Source organism: Podarcis liolepis (genome assembly GCF_965112155.1).
Source record: "Podarcis liolepis genome assembly, chromosome: 9".
In the NCBI taxonomy this organism is placed as follows: Eukaryota; Metazoa; Chordata; class Lepidosauria; order Squamata; family Lacertidae; genus Podarcis; species Podarcis liolepis.
This window is the reverse complement of record NC_139564.1, coordinates 53,331,337-53,357,237: the sequence shown is the minus strand read 5'-3', so window position 1 is coordinate 53,357,237 and position 25,901 is coordinate 53,331,337. Positions and strand designations below refer to the sequence as shown.

The 25,901-nt window shown below is 44.5% G+C and overlaps 1 long non-coding RNA gene across 1 annotated transcript; it reads left to right on the top strand.

The window, feature by feature from the left end:
- Positions 1-7,620: 7,620 nt before the first annotated feature.
- On the top strand, positions 7,621-19,443 carry LOC310686457. Its single transcript, XR_014515938.1, has 2 exons — positions 7,621-7,707; positions 19,247-19,443. It is a non-coding gene; the product is annotated as an uncharacterized lncRNA (long non-coding RNA).
- Positions 19,444-25,901: the final 6,458 nt, after the last annotated feature.

Sequence of the window (25,901 nt, the reverse complement as noted above, 5' to 3'; positions counted from 1 at the left end):
GGAGGGGACAGGTGCTCCAACCCCCCCTCCAGACCACCTTGAACCAAATGCCTTAAATTATTTTGAGTCCAGGGAGAGCTGCCATCAACTCAGTCCAAGCCCTCTTGCATGCAGGAATACAAACTTATGCTGGAGGAAGACAGCAAATCATTCTCGCCCAGCTGTACCACCAGCCCTGCGGGAGGACCTGCACAGGTCACACTCGACCGCACCAAAGGAAGCACCTCCTCCCAAAGCATTCCCCATCTGGACATCCAGTATATGTCCACATGGGCAGGAAGACTGAGATGGCGCCCCAGTCCAGACTTGTCAGCGCGCTTGCCAGCCCAGTGTAAAAATGCTGTGGCCCAAATGTGCACCGCTGCTCCTATGAGAAAAGGAAATAACAGACAAGCATCAGCACAGACATCATTGTGACACTTCCTGATATAACCCTTGTCAGCGTCAGACTTCCAATGACCCGTATTCACAATCCTGTCTACTGACAGGCCCCCAGTGTGCAGCCGTTGCAGCAGCCCTATTCGGAAGGAATGAGGCGTGTTCAGTGGTAGGCAAGCCGCAGGCCGTAATAACTGGTGCACGACGTAAGCACATTAATGCCTGGCTAACGGGAACCCATTTTCATGCACTAGGAGTGGGCCAGCCCCCAGGGGAATGAAAAGCCAAATTTTTCTGGTATCCATAACCGTGCAAGGGCCCTCCTCATCTGTAATGGGAAGCCTGATTGTGGCACTCCTGTCCACTAAGTCTGTTTTAGAGTTCCCAACTCTAATGTCAAGCTCCAAAGCAGATAAGGAAAAGTCCTGAAGCAATAAGCCTCCTGACTCTCAGCCCTGTGCTGGCTCCAACAACCATTTCCCCAACCCTCAGTGCCCAAAATGCAATGGAATACTGAAAGGAGTCTCGCCTTGATCTTTTACCAGCAGACAAGTTTTAACTTGTTGCAGATCCTGCATAGGTAAAATTGACCGACTTCCTGCCCACTGTCCTATGAGGTTGGAGCCTATTCCAACCTTCCAAGGCCCTGCGCATTACAAACTTTATGCAAGGGTCTCTGAAAAATAAAGCTTCAGTATAACAGACATTGCAGCGGACTGAATTCTTATAGTTATAACAGCACGCCCAATCTGCGGCAGGTGGACCAAATACTGCAGGATCTGCTCAGAGGATGGGGGCCAGTTCATCTGAATGGCCGAGGACTGCCAGCTTAAGGCTAAGAAATCCATCCAGGCCTTCCCATAAGAGCTAAAAGCAGAAGGGGAAATGGAAGCTGCTGCTCTCTGTAATTACTAATTGTTGTCAAAATGCCACAGGTGGTATGGAAAAGTCTGGCAATAGCTGAGTCTGGAGCCCAGGATCTGAAGCGCTCCATCTGAAAATGGGATAGAGTGTCAGAGACATCATTAGAGGATCCCGTAATCAGGAGAGCAGAAAGCACAATATTAAACCTTAAGCGGTGCAGCTCAAAAGCGTGAGCGGAGGGGCGGAGACTCTGCTGGAGCGTGAGGACTGTTTAGCCAAGACGCTCACCACTACCTGGTTATCAGACCAAAAGCAGATCCGATGGTCACTGAACTCCTCGGGCCACATGTGAACTGCTACTACAATGGGGAAAACTCAAAAGTTAGGTCACATGTTTGCCTCACCATACCGGGCTGGAGGCCATGGCTTTGCACACCAGCAGCCCCTGAAATAAAAAACCAAAGGGCAAAGATCCAGCAGCATCAGCATGAACCTGAAAAATCCCTGTGCAAGTATCCTGCCATGGCCAACTACTATTGCATACATATAGGAATTGCAACCATTGCATGAGATCCCATTGCATGAGCAAGGTAAGGGGACCTCAACATTTAGGAATTGCAACCATTGCATGAGAAAGGTAAGGGGACCTCAGGCCGCAGGCAGCCTGGCCTAGTGGGAAGGGAAAGGGGCGGCCTGGGGCAACCACTCTGCATGCAAGATTAATTAAGTGACCCAGCAAGATCGGATCTGATGAAGCATCACTTGCTACAGAGGAAGTATTACAAAATAACTTCCTTCAAGGCAGACAGCTTCTCCATAGGCAAGTGGTATGTTTTAGCAACGATATCCAACTGGATCCCTAAATAAAATGGGAATATGGGCAAAAAGTATTGAGGTATTGCTTGCCAGCTTCCAGCCCCGCTTGGGCAGGGGGCATCTTGTGCTGCCATCATAATACGTAAATTTGCAGGGCCGACGCTGGCCAGAACCGCTAAAAAAGTCCCGACAAAACTGCCGCCGAGCCAGCTTCCTTTTCAGACACACACTGTGCAATGCAAAAACACACTCCGTGCAGTGCTCACACAATCCATGCAATGCAACTATACTCCGTGCGATGCAGCTACACACTCTGTTCAATGCAACTACACACTCAGTGCAAAAACGCACTCCGTGCAATGCAAAAACGCACTCCATGCAATGCAACTACCCTCCATGCAATGCAACTACCCACTCTGTGCAATGCAACTACACACTCCATGCAATGCAACTACACACTTCATGCAATGCAACTACACACTCCGTTCAATGCAACTACACACTCCGTTCAATGCAAAAACGCACTCCGTTCAATGCAAAAACGCACTCCGTGCAATGCAAAAATGCACTCCGTGCAATGCAAAAATGCACTCCATGCAATGCAACTACCCTCCATGCAATGCAACTACACACTCCATGCAATGCAACTACACACTCCGTTCAATGCAACTACACACTTCATGCAATGCAACTACACACTCTGTTCAATGCAACTACACACTCCGTGCAATGCAACTACCCTCCATGCAATGCAACTACACACTCCGTGCACTGCACACACCCTCTGTTCAATGCAACTACACACTCCGTGCAATGCACTCTCTGTGCAATGCAAAAAAAAACAACACCAAACCACACACACTCTGTGCAATGCCACTACGCCCTCCGTGCAATGCACACACACTCTGTGCAATACACACACACTCTGTGCAATGCACACACACCCTCTGTGCAATGCACTCACATTCTCTGTGCAATGCACACAACCTCTGTGCAATGCAAATGCAAATCTCTCATGCAATGCAATGCAAATGCAGCCCGTGCAGCGCTGTGCCCTGCAACGCACAGAGCAAACTGCAGTGTGGGCACACAAAGGTGCTTTCTCCCGCTTGCATATTGCAAACGTGGCGCCTGTTACATCCCTCGCAGTGAGGGAACCACCAAAAGGCCCTCGACACTGGACCTAAGTGTCCAGGTAGAGCAATGGGGGAGCATGCAGCTGTCCCATATAGGGACCAATCCTGCAACCTAGGCATTACCGGCACTATGCGCTGACCAGCTGAGCTATCCAGGATGATCCCTAAAGACCCAGGACAGCCTCACCCTGACCCCTGTAGAGGTCCAAGGTGATGTCTGAATCATGATCCCTGCTCCTCTTTGCCCTCCTCCTGGATTGCAGCCTTCGAAGATGCTTCCTTCTGGAAGAAGACACCTGGGGTGTCCACAAGTCATCCCCTGCAGGAGAGGCAAGCTCTTGAGGCATTTGCAAAAGCCCAGTCATAGTCCGCAAAAACTAAACAATGTAAGGAACTGGTGAAACCAATGCTTCATGGACCACATGGGGACACTATTCAGGCCGGAAACGCTTCCAGGCCATCGAATTCTAGGGCAAAGCCCTAGGATCACCTGCCAGGCCAGGCATAAATGTTTCCAGTGAAATAGCAGAGTTGAGGTAGCTCACAGCTTGTCCAGGTACCCCTGCTTGCCCTTTTAGAGGGAAGCACCCCTTCAAGAAACCCAAAGTTCTTTTATCACAAATGGGCCGAACTACCCAGCAACAGAATAGCCCAAAAGGAGCAGTTTGTTTTGTTTTGTTATAACAATGGCTAAGAGGGGGATATGAACCCTGTCTCCCGGGTCCTAGTCCTACACTTTAGCCACTAAACCACAATGGCTCGCCTCTAAAATGGCAGTCGCCACTATCAGGGCAAAACAAACTTAAAGCAAATAAACTTGTTCAGAAACAGCATAGTTCAAGAGCATATACAGAGTGCTCATAGTGATTGGAGGCACAGAGAGCCTCTGCCGCCCTCTCTGTCTGCCTCAGATATACATTAGCAGCAACTGAGCCTGCAAGCAGGTACATTCTTATAGAGAGGTCAGAGACTTAACAATTAACTGCTACCTGTAGCATACTTAGGCTCGGAAGTTATGCCCAGGCCGAATAGGGCTCCATGCCTCTGCTCTTGAGAATCTTAATCTCATAGCAATATTAAAGGAACTCAAAATAGTGCTCCCGCCCAAGGCTAGATTAAAATTTGGCCAACAGTGCTGCACACACTCAAATAAAGCCAACCTTCGGGGTGCTATAAACGAAAGTGATTCCAGCTAAGCTGGGAACAGCCCTGACTAGCCCCACAATTTACAACAGGAGAAATGGGGGAAACCTTTTTGCGAAAGAAAGGCAAGCCACAGATACAGGGAGAATCTTCCCACAGGGCAGGGTAAGGGGTGGGGTGGGAAATTGAACAGGAAAAAGGGGAATTAAATTATTTAAGGGACTAAAGAGGATTAAAAGAAGGGGGAAATAAAGAAATGTAACCAGACAATGAGAAGTTTGCATCACTGTCCTCCAGACAGTCCAAGTGCTCCATGTGATCCGATGTCCACAGCGAAAGAGAAAGAGAAAGCTGTGGACCTTGCTTAAATAACCACTGATCCCACCCCTAAATTGGCAACATCAAATTTACCCCAGTAACACCATCCTCCAATCTGCTCCAGGCCCCTTGAATCTAATACTGCCTGGCAACCAAGAGGAGTTTTGTTCGGCCCCATCCGCAACACGTGCTCTCTTTTAGTGAGAACACGCTTTATCAAACACCGAATCAGTGCTAGCATGAGACCATCTCTGGAGCCCAAGCTTTGTCAGCCTTTGTTCCTGGAATCTGTTTTCAGGGCCATGAAATAGACAAGAGCTTCTGAGCATGTATAGCTTCTAAGGCAGGTTAGAACTCTGCAAATTCAAACAAATTCAGCACTATCAAATGAGGTGCCTGTTGCTGTATCTTCTTCTTCTTTGGCGATCACTCGTAGCCGAGTAAGATTGTCTTCCATAAACACGGTTTAAACAATGAGTCCATAAGTGGCTGTGGAGGCCAATTCTGGATCCACAAGTCCTTCCACAGTAGGGACATTGGTTTCCAGGCGGGAGTTGATCACGCCGTGGATTTGCCAAGCATGCCTTCCTCTTAGTACGTTTCTCCCTTGCGTCCTGAGTTTGAGTGTCTTCAAAGCCCATGACACCTTTGGTAAAGGCTGTTCTCCAACTAGAGCGCTCACAGGCCAGTGTTGCCTGTTGCTGTATCAGTGTAGCCTATCTACTTTTGACTAGAAGTCATCCCTACGGAATCCATCCAGTAAACCCCAAGCTACTCTTGCTTTGTCCTCTTCGTTGCCTGTTTCCATCACCCTTAAAACCTCAGATTTAGATGGTCATGAAGGTCATTGAATTGAAGCCCATCTCATACCCTTTATCTTATACCACCCTCTCACCACTCCCCCATGCTATATGACCTACTCTGCTTCAGAGGTGACCATCCTTTTTTCTGATGAGGACTGCATTCTCTTGTGAGTAATCTATTAGGGACTGCATGATGGTGGTGCGCAGGGACAGGGCTAAAGGTTGGTGGTGCCACTGTTCTCTTTTTTAATTTTACCACTCCCTCTCCTTCACTTCCAATTTTTCTCTCCTTGCCATCCATGTGAAATCAGGCTGAGGTCTATAGGTTGCCCATTCTTGGTCCATCAGGTTGCCCATTTTTGTAGTGATGATAAACAGTAATGGCTCACATGAATGCTATCCTGAATTCTTTGGAGGAAAGTTGGGATACTGCTGCTTCCACCAGACTTTACAGAGCAGACCTCACAATCTCTATTCAGAAATAAGTCCTATTAAATTCAGGGGGCTTAGTCCAGGTAAGTGGGATTAGGACTGAAGCCCTTGTGGTTTTAGAACCAACAAGGAACTGCATCCAACTTGGGTGTGGCAACAGAGGATGAGCTATTTAGAAGTCAGCCGGTTTTCTAATAATAACTGGAAGCTACTGGAAGCCAAAGCACTGGTTTAATATGTTTGCAGGAGCTTTCTCTTAAAAAGATAAAATATGACTTGAATTCAGATACCTGACATAAAGCAAACCAGAAAGTGCCCAAAGTTATCACTGAATAGAAGGAATGGGGGGAAAATATTGTTGAAGATACCATTGACTGCTACACATTTTCTGTAGGATTTTCAGAGTATACTAGGAACTATTGCCATGGCAACTAGAGCAGCATTGCTATTGGAATTGCAGTGTATCTGCAAGGAAGTGATGCCATTCCTTCTCATGTTCATGTTGCCCATCTGCCAGGAAAGGGCATTGTTGTTTCAGGAAAGGTAAACTTATTATCTCACATAACTACTGCTGGCAAAGTGTAGAACTGACAAACACAGAAGGGGATTAGACAAATTCATGGAGGGGAAGGCTCTCGATGGTTACTAATTGTGATGGCCTAACAGGGACGCGGACTTAGAAAAAATATTGGGGGGGCCCGGGAAAGCTCATGAATAATAAATAAGCTCATGAATATGCAAATAAAGTGGCTCCGGCCCTAAATAGGGCAAGCCACGCCCCCCCAGCCAGCCGATTGGCTGGCTGGGAGGTGTGGCCAGTCGGGATTCCCCTGTTCTCGCGGGATTTCCGGCCGGGGCTCTCCGATTAGGGCGCGCGGCTGGCTGGCTGGCGAAGGAGCAGGTGGGGAGGAGGCGGGGGACGGCGGCGGCGCTCTGCTGGAAGGGCGCCCGCCTGAGATTATTGGGGGGGCTGAGCCCCCCCAAAAATTTTTTTGAGGGGGCTCGAGCCCCCTCAAGCCCCATGGAGTCGGCGCCTATGTGGCCTAATAATGCATCCAGGATAAAAAAATCAATGTGAAAATTCATCAACATTTTAGTGTGAATTTCTCCTAATAAACACATTTACTATGTACTTTTGACTAATGCACACATTTCTGCAAGCTATCGCTCCTAAAATAATGCATTTCTGTATGATTGTTTATTAATATCTTTTTTGTGCACACTGTTCCCAAATATTTTTGTAAATATTGGTTGGAGGGTTGCATTGAAAAATTCAGATAAGTGCAAGTTTTGAAGGATAGCTGTATTTTGGTTTGGAAAGTGTGAATTTGATAGATTAGCCTTCAAATGAGTACTGAATTTAAATTCTCTTCCATCCCTAACAGATATACAAGCAGATCTGGAAACAATCTGGTAGCACACTTTCCTCTACTTGTTCATCCTTTGAACGCCTTCTTTTAAAATTGCATTTTATGGCTTGGATACAGGGTTTTGCATGCATGGTTTATCCCCGCTGTACAAGATGATAAATTAGCACACATGGAACTGATCACAGTCCACACACATAATTTGTGGAATGGTAACTTACATTGTATATCTTCCCATGAATTGCAACACATACACACACACGTTGATGCAATGCTGGACATGCAGGTCAGTGTTATCAGCTTTAAAAGTGATGATGAACTGTTTACACCATTCTCCCCCTCATTCTCCCCCTCCCCAGAGGCTGAGTGGATAGTTGCATAGCCCCTCACCCTGCAATTTGGGCAGTTTCCTGATTCCAAATCCAGTTCCGGGCTTCACCTTCTATCAGAGTGAGTTGAACTGGTTCTCAACGGTAGACTTACTGCATTCCAAGTGACAGGTGTAACTCTGGAGAATTCACCCATGACTTTTAACAGCAACAAGAGACATGGCTCTGAGTGTTGTGCAATTTCAAGGAGTTCCTGCATGCTTAAAAACTTACACCCCCCAACTATACTTGAGTAGCCATGTAAATTGGCTTATGTTTTATTGACTTCATATTTTCTAACAGGATCATGTGCCAACCTTCCCATCCCGTGCTATATTTCCACAGGTGCATTCAGAATGACATCCATTTGATGGAGACACATTAGTCAAACCCGACGCTGACATTTTCTATTTATAGAGTCACATAAGCACATGCAGTTTTGAAAATTAGGGCTTACTTTTTCCGGTGTAAAACTGAAACGGTGCTGCCATAGGAATCCTGACATGATTTACTGCCAGCAAACGTGACCCCATGCTAAGCCTATTGGACCAGCGTACACCTGATGCTTGCTAGTAGTTGCCGCTCTCTGTAACTCAGTAACTCATTAAAAGAGAGAGAGAGAGAGCAAAGCGCACAGCGAAATAGTTACCACATGCTGGAAAATTAGCAATGTGGCATTCAAGCTTTTGTGTGGCATTGGATAAACAGATGGAAAAAGTTAAGCGTCGGCCTCGGTGCCCTGCATGTGTTTGCTCGAAGTGAATGAAAAGCTTATAAGGCGTGACATTATTTAATTTTTATAAAGTCTGTCACATCCAGAGAGATTTACAACACTTGCTTTAAAAATATCTCCTGCAGGTGCCTTCTGAACATGTTCCAATTCAAACATTCCTGTGTGCACTTAAGCGACTGGACCCTATACCGCAGTATTTAAATCAAGTGCCATAGTAAAATGATTTAGTGTAATCCAATAGCATTTGAGGGATTTGGGTTGCAATATACAAGCAAAGAAGTACTTAGATATAATCTTCCAAAAACTGTTGAGTGATGTTGCAAAGGCCATGCTGGCTGGTTTGTACTATGTGCTTAGCCTGGACATCATTCATTTGTAAGTGCCTGTTTCTGGTCCAAACCTCCACAATGTGTGACCCAAATGCAGCCCACCAGCCATGTATGATGATACACCAGAGGCTCTATAAACCTCTTGATACTGCTGCCTGCCTGAGTGTGGTCACCTTCTTCATTGTAGGTCTTGGGATGTATGTGTGTGTTACAAGTTGTGTTAGCCAATTCTACAGTATGGTCTTGATTCCAATAACTCAAATGTATTGGAATGCAAGCATGCATTCATACTGCAGCTGTGATGCTACAATGGAAGTGAGGAAGGGGAAGTAACTCACATAAGAGGTACCAGATAGGATGGGATGCTGGAGGTGCTACAATCAGTAATTTGGATTGTGGCACCTCAGCTGATCTTGCTATTCCAATCGCAGCAACCTCAGGGCTCAGTATATTACTGGAGTGGATGCCTGTGGGCACAATGGACACCTGAAGGTGGCTTTGACAGGTAGGTCATATAGGATTTGCAAGGCTTTGGTTAGCTCCAAGCAGACATCTTGCCCCCAAAAGGCCTGGAACTCAACTTTATCTTTCTTGGGCTCTACTACACTTCCTAGGCTCTACCCACTTCTTGAAGAGTGTGGGGCCTTCAAGGTATGAAAGACAGCATTCAATCACTTCCAATACTGTGCATGGTTTTTGCTGGTAAACATGAACATGAGATGATGAGGCAATGAGATGTTATGAAAGGCAGTAACTGACCATTACTGTTGCTGCATTCATACAGCAGCTTAATAATAATAATAATAATATTTATACCCCACCCATCTGACTGGGTTTCCCCAGCCACTCTGGGCAGCTTACAGCATATATAAAAACATAATAAAACATCAAACATTAAAAATTTCCTGATACAGGGCTGCCTTCAGGTGTCTTCTAAAAGTTTTCTAGTTCTTTATTTCCTTGACATCTGAAGGGAGAGCGTTCCACAGGGAGGGCACTACTACCGAGGAGGCCCTCTGCCTGGTTCTCTGTAACTTCGTTTCTTGCAGTGAGGGAATCAGCAGAAGACCCTCAGAGGAGGACCTCAGTGTCCGGGCTGAGTGATGGGGGTGGAGACGTTCCTTCAGGTATACTGGGCTGAGGCTGTATCCCAATGTTTCCCTAACTGTTAATTTCCACATTAAATTTGAGCTTTCACATGACACAAAAACTACTTCCAGAAAACTAATGAAATATAGTGCATGTTTAATACTCATTTCCATATTTTTTTTATTACAGAAAAATACATTTGCAGCCCCCTTAACCCAGAAAATCATGTCAGTAAAGGGACAAAATTTGGGGTGATATACAAGTGCACAGTTATTTCCTGCCTTTTAAAATGATGGAATCGTCGGAGAACATGTGCATGTGCAGAAAGAGTGGGGGTGTAGCAGTGTTGGATATTTGTTGTTGTGTCACACCATACCCACTGGTGTGAATGAAATTTAGCATGACATGCCAGTTTATTGGTCAAAAAGTCACCGTTCTATTACATTACAGGTACTGCAGTGTGAAAGGAACATCGGAAAACAGGGCAGAAGTGCTAGCTTTATAATCAGGAAAACTAATGCAATATTCCCCATGTCTGAAAGCACACCCTGAGTTCTAATAATATTTATTGAAAAATGTTATGTCAAGAAACTTTGGTCGCATCTATGCTTTTGCTATACAGGGGAAAAGGTCATTCTTCCCACCAGATAGGTGAGATGATAATTCCCCATAAAATTTGTTTTCTGAAATCAAACGGCAGTTTTGCATTTTGAAAGGTAATGGTTCTCCGTAGCATCACATTTGAAGGACTGAAAAGGGATGATAATAGGCTACTCTTCCAAGGAACCTTGGCCATTTTTATTGTTTTCGATTATTTATTTATTTCATAACATTTATACCCTGCTTGTTTGACCAAACTGCAGGAGGCAGTGGAAGATAAGGAGTGCCTGGCATGCTCTGGTCCATGGGGTCACGAAGAGTCGGACACGACTAAACAACAACAACATACCCTGCTTGATTGTAAAACAACAACAACAACAACATCAAAGCAGTTTACAAAAGATAAAACAGTAAAACCCAGAAAAAAATTACAAACCTAAAATAAAACATGCAAAAGTTAAAATACAAAAACAGATTAAAATCTACCTCAACTTTCTAAGCATCTGGTTGGGCTTGTCTTAAAAGGGATGCTTGGGAGCACATGCTAAGGATTCCCTGAGACCTTTAGGGATCTCTCAACTACAGATTGCAGGTTTATAACATAAAATATATACATGTTCACTCGAAAGCAGGCTCCCACTCTGGTGGCGACCAGACCGAGGCTTGCTTGGGCCTCTGATATCGTAGTGAACATCAGACCTTCAGCTCATTCAAATGGGTTATATGGGAGGAACTCATGACAGTTACTCCATCTTGAGTTTGCAGTGTACCTCTTACCCTTAATGGTGAACTCACTTGATCCCTACAATGTCAAATGACAACAAGCAAGTGGGGGAAAGCTATTGGGGATTTAGCATCACAGACAGCAATCTTCCTTATCATTTCACATTCCTTCAGGCACCACACTTTTCAAAGGAATCAGTTCACACATTCAGCTACCAGTGATCAAATGTAGGGAAGTGATTATTTATGTGTTGGAATCAGCCTTTTCTTTTAAAAACAACAATTTCATCTGTGTGATCACTGATCAGTGACTGCTTTGCTACTCTCTCAAGTGCCAGGTGGGATTGCGAAGATGAATATTCATGATCTAGAACTCTTATTGTTTAATTCATTCGAGTCTTCTACAAAAAAGCTTCCCTCATAAGCATGTTTGAACTGGGTAAAAAGTGGCACTTATTTACAATGGGAAAGATAATTTTATGCCAGATAAGTGTGGAAATTTCGACTCCCACAGGTATAGTGTCACAGGCTGGAAAATATATTATAACAATCCTCTCATTGATAAGCTTTTTCGGCTTGTGCTATGACACCTTTGACTGTCAGCGTTTAGCTATTACTTATATTCGTTTGAAGTAGCTGCCAGGCGATCAAAAGCTTGGAAGAGCGGCTCAGTTTAACTACCTGTAAACATCAGGGGTCTTTAACTTGAGCACTTTCTTTTTATTATTATTTTCTGAGTTTTATGATAATGTAAAAATGAAAAGTAGAGCAGGCATTGTCAGGAAGTTGAACTGTACTCCTGAGGCTGGCTCTGGATGCATTGCATATTGCAAATTAGGCAGAAAGAGGTGACTTTTCAGCCTGGCCAATGTAGCTATTATTGGCAGGTGCTGAACCTTTTCTACGGCAAAGTTAACCTACTCACCCCTATTGCTCATTTGTTGTGTAAGGTCACTCAGCAAAGGTGCTTGAAATGAGATGAGACTATCCAGATAAGATCACTGGAAAAAGGATGATTATGCTTTAGCTGTCAGTAGACTTAACTTGGAAGAAAATTAACCATTTTGAGGATTTCTTCTTTTATACTTTCTGGCTTTTTTAACCCAGTTTAGTTAAAACGTTCAGAGTCAGAAGCTAGTTTCAAATCCTAGTTAAATTCTGGCCATGGTCATCATTCAATCTAACAGCAGATGCAACACTTACAATGGTACACAGTGGAAGAGGAATTTAAGAACGTAACTCAGTGGTACAGCACATGCTTTGAATGCAGAATATCCTAGGTTCAATCTTCAGCGTCTCCAGGAAGAGCTAAAAAAGCTAAGCTAGATGGAACAATGACCTGACCAGGGTCAGCCCATCCATGAGGCAAGGTGAGACGATCGCCTCAGGCAACAGAATCCACAGGGGCAGCAGATCCTGATGTAAAACTTTATTCCCCCTTGTTCCTGTTGTAGATCTTCACTCACCCCTTCTTCTCCTGGTAGGGAGGGTGGTAGTGGTATTTTTGTGGGTCACCTCAGGTGCCAAAATGTCTTGGGCTGGCCTTGGGTCTCACTGTATAAAGTAGTTTCCTATATTTCTTTTTGTATCAAATTAAACGCCCATCAATACCAGCTTTCTGTTTCCCTCACTGGCCAAATGCATTCAGAAAGCCCACTAGGGGAGGTTGAAGGCAATGGGACTTCTCTGGTGCTTCTGCTCAACAACTGATATTATGTGCCTTTCTTTCTCTGAAACTGGGGTTTTCATGAAGCAAAAATTGCTAGTAGCTATTGATGGGTCAAGCTTCCACAAATTTGTCTAGTATCCTTTTACAGCTATCTAAATTAATGGACGCTACTGTACTTTGTGGTGGTGGATTCCATAAATGAATGTGTACATTAGGTGAAGAAATTCTTCTCTTCCTATGTCCTGAATCTGCTGCCCACCAAGTTCACTAGTTGATCCTAAGCTCTACGTACTATGAGGAAGTGAAAGAGAGAGAAAATATCTGCCAGTCCTCTTTGTCCGCACTATGCATAATTATATAGACCTCTCTTAGGACTGCTCTCCTCCCCACACCTTATTTACCTTTTTGATAAACTGAAAAGCCCCAAACAAGTCCTTGTAGAGAATGTGTTTTGTTTGGGAGGGATGAGGTGGGAGAGGAAGTAAACAAACCTGTGCAAGACTCCTGAATGATGGTTGCAAGGTGAAGGAACAGAGCTGCCCAGGGCACAGGCGGAGGAAAAGGAGTGTGGGGGGAGTGCACCGCCCCGACAGCGTGATCCAGGGGGGTGCCATTGTAGCTGCCCTCCTGCCCATGCTGGGCGCCCCGCTCCCAGGACGCGCCTCAGCCCCTCCCCCACCTGCTCTCCACTTCCCAGTCCTGAAGCATGAAGCTCCACCACTGGCCCTGGGAATGACCACGCTTTCTCCTGAGGCATTATTGCATCTGATCAGAAACATACCAGCAGATGTCTGTCTTCTGACCCCGATCTGCCCTAAATGGTGCCCCAGCTGGCCATTTTTTTAAAAAATAAAGCCATTCTATCTACAATCTGATCAAAATCAAAGGGAATGGTGTTTGAGTAGGCTATGCTGATGTTTCGCCGGCATTTTTTGAGGGGCAATCTTTTAAATGCATAGGTATTCATAGGGTGTCAAACCGTTAAATCTCTTTGCAACAGTTCCCTTTTTTTGCAACTGTCTTTATGCTCCCAGACAAAAGTTTAATTTTAGATCTGATAAGTTGGTTTTCTTTATAGAGCAGTCTTTGAGTTCCCCTTGAAAGCATCCCCTTGTCAGATAATAACCATAGCTCCATGGTTGACTGGGAATATTAAATTCTAACATTTCCACCTATCATTTTTCAGATATTCAAAAGTGATCGCTTCAGGCACTTCAGCTTTAATGATGCATGTTATGTCAGCCATCGAATCCCCTGCCTCCCCCTGTTTGCTATACAGAGGGTGGTTGCTGGTTTTGTTCTAGGGGCTCTTCCAGATGAGAGGTTTTTGAAGAATGGCCACGCCTTGTCCATTCACATTTGATGGAGGTCCAGATGACATCACCATCCTTGTGCAATCAGCCTGTATTTTCCCCAGGGATTGCCCTATGTGTCCCCCTCCCACAGAAAATCTGATATAAATAAATAGATTGGAGCCATAATGGAAACTCTGCAGATGGAAAGGATCCTTATTGCCATTTTTGCTTCCATTTTAAAGACTCTTCTTCCTGGTTTCCACCTGATTAAATGCTTCCTCACTGCACTAATGATAATCTGATTGGTTGCCTAATTAGAGAGTTCCTATTGCCCGGTTTGTGCATTTTTAATTGATCCAGCTACAAAGAGGGAAAGAATGGTGGTTTCTTACAACATGGAGAATTTTAACTTTCTTTTAAAAAAGCACAGTAATTGCCCACTCAGAGGGAAAGTCGCTTTGCATATGCTTGTTTACTGTCTCATGTTGGAAGGGGGGGAACAAGTTCCAGAAATAATTAAGCAACGTAGCAAAGGAGGGGGAAAGGGGCTGTAGTGTAGGTGCTCTGTTGCAATTCAAGATGCAGCATAAAATGGAAAAGGAAGAATTGGAAAATGCTGAGCCTTCTGTCCACCCCAGGTTATCTTTTGAGTGAACGCTTCCTTTGCCTTTTTGTTCGTCTCACCCCGACTCTTTTCTAATAAAGTGTAATAAAATACATGCAGCTAGAGACAAACTTATCTCCTCTCTGTTCTAGAAAGCAAACCTGTTAAAAGGTAGCATTTGTGCAGCCAGGGCCAGAGGCTCGAATAGTTGGGTTATGGTTATATGCCTTCAGAAGCAGGAGGAGATTGCCAGGAGTGTAACTCAGGAGACAGAGAGGCTTCCAGGTTAACCTTGCTTACTCCTAGTCTCTCTCCTTAGATGGTATGTGCCTCCCAGCTTAAAAAAAGATGCTAATTGTAAAATGGGGAGGGGTGCAGCAACTGAAATGGTCAAGCCCAGAGGAGACCCACTGATGGTCTGCTGCTTGGCAGGCCCTCAAAAATCTTGACCTTGTTTTGAGCATTTGCACAAACTATCTAGAGCAAAGACACTATCTTAAGGCTGAAACACTTCTAGTAATTAAACTCTAGGTAAGCTACCTGGAAATCACTTGGGGAACCATGCCAGCATTCCTGCCCAGATCTTAATTAAAGAAGAGCAAGCTAGCAGTGAGTGGTGCTATTAGCAGAATTAATGCACACTTTCCTAGAGTTGTGGGCATCATACTGCCTCAAACTTTCATCTGGATATTATCTTGCGGGCTGTATCATGAGGCGAGAGCTCATTCCGCAAACCAAATTGTTCTAATAAAGCTATTAACACATTGCCAAAAAGCAAGAAAAGTGTCTCCAAAAAATGGGACGGGTTTACATAAAATGTACATGCTAATTTTTATCAATGGATGCAAGTTCAGAAGTAATTACTGCAATTGAAAAAGAAATATATCTCACTGCAGAGTGGAAGAGCGCTGGCACTTCCAGTCGGTCGCTTTTTCACATGGGTTTCAATCACATCCCGTCAGGTTGAGGTTGAGCAATTAAAGTTGAGATGGAGGTCTTGTGCAACAAACCCACTTCCCCAAAAGATTGGACTTCTTGAAATGTGGAAAGTGCCCTTGAAAGTTTGGGACAGCATTTGTTTTGACGCACCATTATCTAACCTCCCCCAAGCAAGTTGGAATGAATGCTCATTAAATAGGCAACATATGGGGACATTCGTGAATGCATGAAGCTGTTGACATGGCAGGTGATCACTTCATAGAAATGTAGAGACTAGGGCTCTGCTGTTGGGTGTTTGATGTATCGGCATAGCAGTAGACAGCACCCACATCCAGTTTGGCTGAATGCACCTTGCCAAATGGCTCCAGTTGGATTGCACACCTGAATGGGAATACCCTCGTGCGGCAGTGCTGTGCATAAGCATTCATAAAGCACAGCATTGGTAGCACATGCATGCACACCACATCCACAGTGCAGCTGCCGCTCTAAAGCGATGCCTCAGTTGCACATGTGCATTAAGACAGATTGTGTACTAACAGGAGGTGAAATAACAGGCTTTGTTGGCATCCCTCCCCCCTGGCTTTCTGTCCTTTAGCTCTGGCAACAGATCAAAAGGGTAAGACATGGTGGGAGCAGCAACCTGATATCCAGTGCAAAGCTTGCAAGCACTAAGACAGTGCTGAAATCCTACCCACTGAATGAAACTCCTAAGAAATACAGCCGTACCTTGGTTTTGGAATGGCTTAGTTCCCGAAAGTTTTGGTTCCTAAATGTCGCAAACCTGGAAGTGACTCTTCCGGTTTGCGGACTATTTTGGGAAGTCGAACTGGGCTTCTGCAGCTTCCAATTGGCTGCAGGAGCTTCCGGCAGCCAATCGGAAGTCATGCTTTGGTTTCCAAATGTTTTGGAAGTCAAACAGACTTCCGGAACGGATTCTGTTCGGCTTCCAAGGTATGAATGTACAGTCATACCTTGAGTTGAATGTGCTTTGGGTTGAGCGTGTTCTAGTTGCGCTCCGTGGCAACCCGGAAGTAATGGAGCGCGTTACTTCCATGTTTCGCTGTTCGCGCATGCGCAGACGCTTAAAATGACACCATGCGCACGCACGGAAGTGGTGAAATGCGACCCGCGCACATGCAGACGTGCCGTCGCGTCTTATGTTCCATTCAGCATGCCAACGGGGCTCCGGAACAGATCCCGTTCGCATCCTGAGGTACCACTGTACACAGAATTAACTCCCGTACCATTTCCATACAATTATAAGCATATCTATCTATCTATCTATCTATCTATCTATCTAGCTATCTAGCTATCTAGCTATCTATCTAGAAGAAGAAGAAGAAGAAGAAGAAGAAGAAGAAGAAGAAGAAGAGGAGTTTGGATTTGATATCCCGCCTTTCACTCCCTTTAAGGAGTCTCAAAGCGGCTAACATTCTCCTTTCCCTTCCTCCCCCACAACAAACACTCTGTGAGGCGAGTGGGGCTGAGAGACTTCAAAGAAGTGTGACTGGCCCAAGGTCACCCAGCAGCTGCATGCGGAGGAGCGGAGACGCGAACCCGGTTCCCCAGATTACGAGACTACCGCTCTTAACCACTACACCACACTGGCTCTCTAGCTATCTGATGCTGCTTCTTGATTCAGAATAGGTAGTCTACATCCTCATCAGATTGATAAAGGTGCAATAAAAGCACAACTCCATCAAAAAAAGGCCCCTTTTCTCTAGAGGGGCCTGAGCAGTTGTGTCCATTAATGCAACTCTCCTAAAGAGAGGCCCTTGCTTGTCATTATAGTTTATCTGTTCTTGGCGCCTGTAGGAATCCCATGCAATACTGCATCTGTCCTGCACTGAAAAGGCGAATGCAGAATTGACAACACTTGCTTGCACTTATACCCACTGGAATCCCCACTAAGGTCCATAAGGAACCCTATCTCTCTCCTCTCATGTCTCCAAGAAGTTGTAAAGCATTATGCCCTAGTCCCGCATGAACGAGTTCTTTGAACAGTCTGGTGTGATAAAAAAATTAAGCAATAATTTAGACAAGACATAATTAAGTGAACAGGGCTAATAAAACTCAGTTGGAATATTGTCAAGATATAAAAATGTGAATAGCCCCTGAAGTATACTTGTTCAATGATGTCTGCCCATTCAAGAATAGAGGTCCCTTCACTTGAATACACGTTTGCTGTCATTCTGTGATGGCTTAGCTAATGGGACATCCCTGTTCCTGTTGAATATTTCATTAGCATAGGTTTCTCACTTGTCGCAGTTGTCAAAAGCATCACAGTTGATATGGCTTCTTAGTCCTGAAGCTTGCATTTTTTCTGGTCTGTTGAACAGCCTTTGGTTTAGACCGTAGGATTGCAAAAAGGACAAGTGTCCAAATCAGCCGTCTCCAACATTTGTATGTAGTTTCCAATGTGCACACCTAAGTTAAGACAAGTCTAGGCTTGAATCAATTCACTTTCCGCACTGAGGCCTGCCTGAAGCTCTATATGTGACACTTTCTAATATCCAAAATTTTCTTTCCTATGTTTATTCCTTATAATGCAGTTTTGCAACTCTGGGTTATTTTTTCCATTATCATTCGTAAAACACCCATATTCTCTGGGTGCTTAACAGTAATAATAATATCATTATCAACAGCAGCAACAAATAAGGACTATTGCAGTGTGGCGTGTTCTTGTTCAATGTACCAGCCAGCTGTGCTCTTTTTGAGAATACTCCATTCCACACCACGCCCAACTAAGCATTTTGTGGCCACTGAGCAAGCTCAGTCCTCATTGGGCTGGGAGGGGGAGTCTAAAGGTTTTTGCTACTTCTGCAAAATAAGATTTCCCCATTGTGCTGATACCCCCTCCTTGTTTCTCAGTGGCCTGTTTTGGCTACCACCCTGTTAATACTCATCAGCTGAGTTCACCATTAGAGGGTGAAACCAACAAACAAATATAGAGGTTTTTTACTATGTGTAGGATTGCACTGTGAACAAGCAGCCGGTTTGAGCATCCTGCTTACATGCAACTGGGTAATTCCTACGAAATAAAAATGCACTTTCTTATAACCAGGTACCACACAAAAAAAGATTGTACCAGTGATGCTTACAATTGCATTGTAAGGCAGGCCATGCTTATCATCACCCTCGTCTTGCAAACACAGGGGCTAGCATAGGCTTACCTTGGGCCCATTTGTGTTTGGTTCAGTGTTGAACACAAAATTGGGGTGAACAGCACCTTCATTTACTGGCTGTGGGGCAGGGATCGCAAATGTGATGCTCTGCAAATGTTGTGGATTGCAACTCCTGTCAGCCCCAGACAACATGGCCAATGGTCAGGAATTATGGGAATTGTAGTCCAAAACCTCTGGAGGGCACCATGTTGGGTACTCTAGAGGCACCTGGCTGGTTGCTCTTGGAAATGGAAAGTTGGACTAGATGGGCCCTTGACCTGCTCCATAAAGACAATGACTATTTTCTTATATACTGACCAGCCTTTTGGCTTTGAAAGCACCAGGTGCCTATTCTATAGGAAAGGAGACCATTCAATTGATACCAGTGCTTGCAGCCAGTATACCTCTCCTTTATGGCTGTTGTCACTCACACTGTCTACTCACCTTTTCAATTTCTCCTCTTGTCCACCGCATAGGACTTGTAAGTAAGGAAAACAAATGAGAAATGGCAAAGCTTATGGGTACATTCTTTTGGATGGCCTTTTATACGTGTCAGTTCGATTACACAAATGGAAAGGGAAGGATGTTGGATGGATGAAGAGGATGTATGCGTTGACATTTGGCACTTTTTACTTGTGATGAGAAAAGAAATGAATAAAAATGGTAAAGCCCAGCGATGACCCCATTTATGTCAATCTCTATCTGCCTAAGAGTTTAACTGTCATGGGATTGCTGGTGGTGGAGGGAGAGAGAGAATGAGAATTTATTACGGCTGTATCCTGCAATGACCTTTTGCTTCCTGAGTGATAGATCAAGAGTGGAGATAAAGGTCATGTCATAAGACAGCTATCAAATCCTTCCATTAGCTGATCATCTGTATTATTTATAAAGTCATTTTCTGAAAGGCACCCTTGGATGTTGTGTAAAGGCGCTCCAATGAGAACAAGGCAACACAACTACACCTAAGAAAAACAAACCCAGTGTGATTTGCCAGAAAGAACAACTAAATAACATAAAATATATGCTGTGCAGATAAAACGGACCAGGGACCAAAACAACAACAAGAATGAGGAATCAAGAGTCCAGAAAAGTCTCCAGGTCTTTAAGAGGTGTTAAAGGCTGGATATTGTCTCTGCCTCTTGAACTACCCAGGGAATCACATTCCAAAGGGCGAGTTCTACAACGGAGAAAGCCTTATTCTGTCTTGAACCAAGCAACAGTCCTCTGGTCATTGAATGAGCAGCATGGCTTCTTTGGAAGATCTTGAGACTTGGCTTAGCATTTACTAGGGAAGGCAGGTGGATTTAACCAAAGCAGCTAAATGGGTAGAAGAAATACCCTTCTGACCTGGTATACCCTCCACCTGGTACACAGGCTGAGACCCTACCTGCCCGCAGACTGTCTCGCCAGAGTGGTGCATGCTCTAGTTATCTCCCGCTTGGACTACTACAATGCGCTCTATGTGGGGCTACCTTTGAAGGTGACTCGGAAACTACAGCTAATCCAGAATGCGGCAGCTAGACTGGTGACTGGGGGCGGCCGCCGAGACTACATAACACCGGTCTTGAAAGACCTACATTGGCTCCCAGCACATTTCCGAGCACAATTCAAAGTGCTGGTGTTGACCTTTAAAGCCCTAAATGGCCTTGGTTCAGTATACCTGAAGGAGCGTCTCTACCCCCATCGTTCCGCCTGGGTGCTGAGGTCCAGCGCCGAGGGCCTTCTGGCAGTTCCCTCATTGCGAGAAGCAAAGCTACAGGGAACCAGGCAGAGGGCCTTCTCGGTAGTGGCGCCCGCCCTGTGGAATGCCCTCCCATCAGATGTCAAAACGATAAACAACTACCTGACATTCAGAAGACATCTTAAGGCAGCCCTGTTCAGGGAAGTTTTTAATGTATGATATTTTAGTGTTTTTTGGTTTCTATGGAAGCCGCCCAGAGTGGCTGGGGAAACCCAGCCAGATGGGCGGGGTACAAATAATAAATAATAATAATAATAATAATAATAATAATAATAATTATTATTATTATTATTATTATTATTATTATTATTATTATCTGACGATTGGATGCTGAGCATGAACAACAAAGGCATGCTGTTGATTTCAGACCTTCTTGAAAAGTTCCTCATTGGGGATAATGGGATACGTAGTCGAACTGCCTCTAGGACTACAGGTCCCCTTTCTGAGAAGTAGTTCTTCTTTAGTGCAGATTGACCCCTTTCAGTGGGTATAATCTATTGTTTCTATTTCCAGAGGAGGAGGAACTCCTTTCTAAACATTGTCTTTTTAGCTCCATCTTGTTTTGCTAGAGAAATTATTACAGGAATTGATCTGTAAGTACTCAGTCCACCATCCTTTTCTTTCAGTATGGCTTGCACGAGTCTTTCCTCCTCTTTTTCTATGAGCTTGTATATAAATCAGCCAAACCAAGGCAAGCCTACTTGGGTCAAAAAGCCATGCCCGTCTGGGAGTCTGTTTAACTAATCATTCAAATTGGGGGGCAAGAAGAAAGGGTAAAAACAATAAACAACGTTCAAAGCTGGGTAATTAGGGGACCCATTGAAATCAGGAAACTGGGACAGCTCGAGAGGAACAGGAAGAACAGAGCCTGCTTTTACACATTTTAGTCAATTCATTAGGGGAAATTTGGAAAGAAATCAAACACTCTTGTTATTGCCTGTCTGAATGAAACAAAGCACTGTTGGCATTTGTTTCTGCTTGATGGTATTTTTTTTTTAAAAAAAGGACTCAGAAAAGCGTGAAAGATGTGTTCTATCTGTAGCTATAAAATATTCATAAAAGTAGGCAGTTCTGTCGCTTTTGGGGCTATAATGTTTTATCACATATGGGGCTATAGGGGAGTGATAAAAGCAGGCTGTTCTGTCACTTACGGGGCTCTGGGGAGCGAAACTTCTGTGAATTGGCCCTGCACATTGACCTCGAATGTAATTTGTGTCTGTTGGGTACATGTGCTTAAGGCTATTGATTTGACTGGATTTGATTGGACTGAGTGCAGGGTTGTATTTTAGTGCTATAATCCATCAAAGGAAACCCCTCTCCAGAAGCAGCCTTCTATGCATAAATTCTCCCCTGGAGCGGCTTTGCACATGCCCTAGGGTGCTGTGCTGGTGGTTTCTGTTGCTGTGTCTAGCTCTTGGGTCCACACCTGACATTACCTTTGCTGGACTAGATTATGTTCTTTTGAGCATTTATCCTCATTTGCTTCTACAAGGCTTATGTGGAGGTTAGACTATGCATGGTCTTTCCTGAGGATTTGTTCTGATTTGTTTGTGGAATTGATATATAATTAAAAAAATATTATTATTAATTAAATTTGTATACCGCCCTATACCCATAGGTCTCAGGGCAGTTCACAACATAAAATTACAATATGCAAAACACAAAATACGCATCATCCCGATATGCTTGTGGGATGATTCCCCATTAAGCATTCACTCATCCCACACTTTTCAGTGCCATACCACTTTCCTAACAGCAAAACGTCAGTTTCTTTTTTTAAAATGTAGATTGTTTTGCTAGGGTGACAGAGTGCTTTAATTCACTTTAATTGTGTTCGTCTAAATTTTTGGCACGAGCTTGACTCCCACCTGCAAAATAGAGACAATCTGGAGCACCAAACACACAGTGAGGAACTAAGTATGGGGAGAAATTTAATTCAGTTCACATTTAAAGGTGAACCTCTCTTATTCATAGAATCATAGAATTTTTGAGTTCGAAGGAACCATGAAAGTCACCTAGTCCAACCCCCTGCAATGCAGGAATCTTTTTGCCCAACATGGGGCTCGAACCCACAACCTTGAGAATAAGAGCCTCATGCTCTACCAATTGATGTACTTTCCAAAACAATACGTGAACCAAAATGTAGCCATCCTTTTGAAATTTGCACTTCTCTGAATTTTGCAATGCAGTTCTCCAGCTGGTGTGCAAAAATTCACATACTGAGGTAAACTTTACATTAAAATGCATAAAATAGTGAAAATAACATACAAAATGCATGGTATTAGGCAGAATTGCATACATATAACTGGTAATTGAGATTGGGGGTGCCCCGATCATACTTGGTTTCAATCCCCGTCGCATTTCCTGCTGTGAGATTCCAGACATGTTTCTCGTTGATAATTTATTTATTTATTTTCTTATTACAATTAAAACCCATCTTTTGAGCTCATGGTTTTGCCCCTCTTCATATTATCCTCGCAACAACCCGGTGAGGCGGGTTTGGTGGAGAGGTAAAAAGAGAGCTGGTGATTGGCCCAAGGTTACTCAGTGTGCCGAGTGCGGATTTGAACCCAGGTCTCCCAGGTCATAGTCTGGCACTCTAACCGCTATAGCACACTGGCTCTGTGTTCCAGACACAAATGTGTGGACCACTGGAAAGCAGGTGGTGATGAGGTAGTTGCAATGGAAAAGCAGTGATAGAGAAAGGGTTAGGTGCACTCCAAATCTTTCTCCCTGAAAAAGGCTTCCTTTTGATTGCTGCTGTGTGAGTATAAGTGAAGTGGTTTGGGAAAACTCAAAAAGCGGGATATAAAATTCAGAGTATTGTGTTTATTATGTCTATTTCTGTATTAAAGGAGAACGATGGAGACAAGAAGAAAGGGAAAAAATAGTAAGGAGTGGCTAGATGGCAATGCTGCAGCGAAATTAAAATCTCATTCCAATATATTATAATAAAATATACATTAACATTTAAGTTTGATGTCAAGGGACATAGTTTAGTTCTATGAGGCTGGAGTCAAGATTTTTATATGGAGGAATAAATCTTGCAAAATATACTCAGCTGGGCTTTTTGAATAGAAATAGAATATTAGTGGAAGATGGGGACACAATAGATTACCAGATTTTTGTGAACTGACTGATATTAACATGCTTCTGAAATGTTAATTTGTATTTCCATGGGTAGGAGCTGGAGTGCAGACTTAAAACCTGCTAAAGGATTAGAATATGAAACAAGGGGAAATGGGATTTTGCTGTAAACCTGAATTGCCCAACAGGCTTTCGAAACTGGAACCCATCCAGTCTGACAGCTACAGATAGAAGGCAGCTTCTCACGGTACTTTTCCTACGTACTCAGTCTGCCCGAGTTCAGTGCACACATGCTACCATGTTTGTGCACGTTTCTTGGTGTGTTTCACCTTTAAGATTGTCTTCTTCACCCTGCATTGGACCAGAGGCTCACCTTGTGCCCTTTGAGTTTCCCCATCTTTGACTCCAGCCTCCTAGCACCCCTTTTAAGCAGGAAGAGGATGTTAGCAAGCTGATGGACCTCTTTTGCTGAAAGCTCCTTTGCGTTTATGACTTGTGTACGCTTTATGACTTTTCTTCTTTCTCCCTGAGGGTGCTTCCTCATGGAAGGTTCATTGTGAACTTGGTGACATTCCTGCATGCAAGCTTCCCCCCTTCGAAACACCATCCCATAACCCTTTCCCATTTAATCCTGAATTACCTTTTCCAGGTAAGATCCTCCCTCTATTGTGTGGGCAGGTAATCCCTCCCTACCTGGCCTGGTCTCCTTGGCAACGCTTCCCCCAGGTGGGATTGGACAACTGACTGAGGTAGGCGGAGACCTCCAGGTATCCCACCTGAGGGAAGGCAAACCAAGCCTATGCTGTTGGAGCCGCTCCAGATCTAGGGGCTGCACGTGTCCACGCAAAGGGCGCCCCCCATTTTAAGCGTGGAGCGGTCATTCCCATTTAATCCTGAATTACCTTTTCCACATTTGTTTGATTTATTGGATTTCCCACAGAAATGGCAAATAAAGTGTGTTCTCATTAAAAGAGAGCTCGTGTTGCGGTTGGGGCCAGCCAAGCCACCCCTCTGTTGCTGGGCGGGTTAGGATAGATGGCCTCTAGCAGGGATTGGTAGATGGTGTTGCTGGGGTAAAATTGATGTTGCCATTTAGGGGAAGGGAACAGAGGTTTTTTAAGCATTGCACGCAGCATGAGAGCTTTCACTTTTGCTGCGTGCAACGGATCACCCGCCCACCCTCCCTTATTTTGTTATGGTGTGTTGACCTTGCTATGCCTGTCATGGGGTTGTCTGCCATTGGGGCAGGGGCCTGGTAGGAATTTTGTCCATTTGGCTGATTGGCTGGTGCCATTTGGCTTTTGCCTACTGCGTAGCAAATCGTCACAACTTGTAAGGTTGCAGTTAGGCATTGGTTAAATAATTGGTTGGAGGAGGGGTAAGGATTGGCTGGGCCTGCCCCTCCAATGGTGCTGCTGCAAGGGAATTCCATTAAAGGAATTCAGGGGCTTGCCATGCTTTCGTCCAAACCCCTGGAATCGGGTTTGGGTCGTGCAAGCCCCTGGGAGCATGAGGGGGAAAGGTGAGAGCCTGTGGCGCAGCTCCACTTTCTACCCAATATTGTTTCCCCTCACTGACTTTCACTGGAATCCGGAAGTCAGTTCTGTCCTCAGGCGGGGGGACAGATAGTCCTAACCCATGCCTAAGCAACCATTCACATCCATGTATATTAATAAAGTTGTGGCCAAAATTATGCCAAAAACCTTAAACAAAAATTCTGTGTGATGTGTGAGTTATTGGGGGGGGTGTCTTGGGGACCTCAACACGCAATATGGTATGGCATTTTGACCAGGACAATGTTATATGGATGCTGCATAGAACATGCAGGCGTGAACATCGCCAAGTCCCCAATACACTCCCCTGTGGAAATGCCCTGAATCCCACGAGCTTGTTTATTTTTTATTTATTTGTCAGGTTTAGATCCTACCTATCTTCCCAAAGGAGCCCAAGGTGGCAAAGAGATGAAAACAGAAACAAATTGAAAACATTATCAAACAGTTAAAGCAGTCAAAAACCAATTACAGTTAAAAAGCCCCTAAAAGCAGCTACAGTTAAAAACATTCTTTCATCCCTTGATCTCAGGGTTACCAGGAACCGTACTCTTTGGTTGCCAGATGCCTGGGGAAGCAGGACTGTTTTCAAAACCCTCCTGATATTTAAGAATGACGGAGACAGGTGCGTCTCACTAGGGAGGGCATTCCACAGCTGAGGAACCACCACTGAGAAGGCCCTGTCAAGGCTCAGTTCCTTGGTGATGGCACCACCAAGAAGGCCTTACCCACTGGTTGTAGAGTCTGAGATGG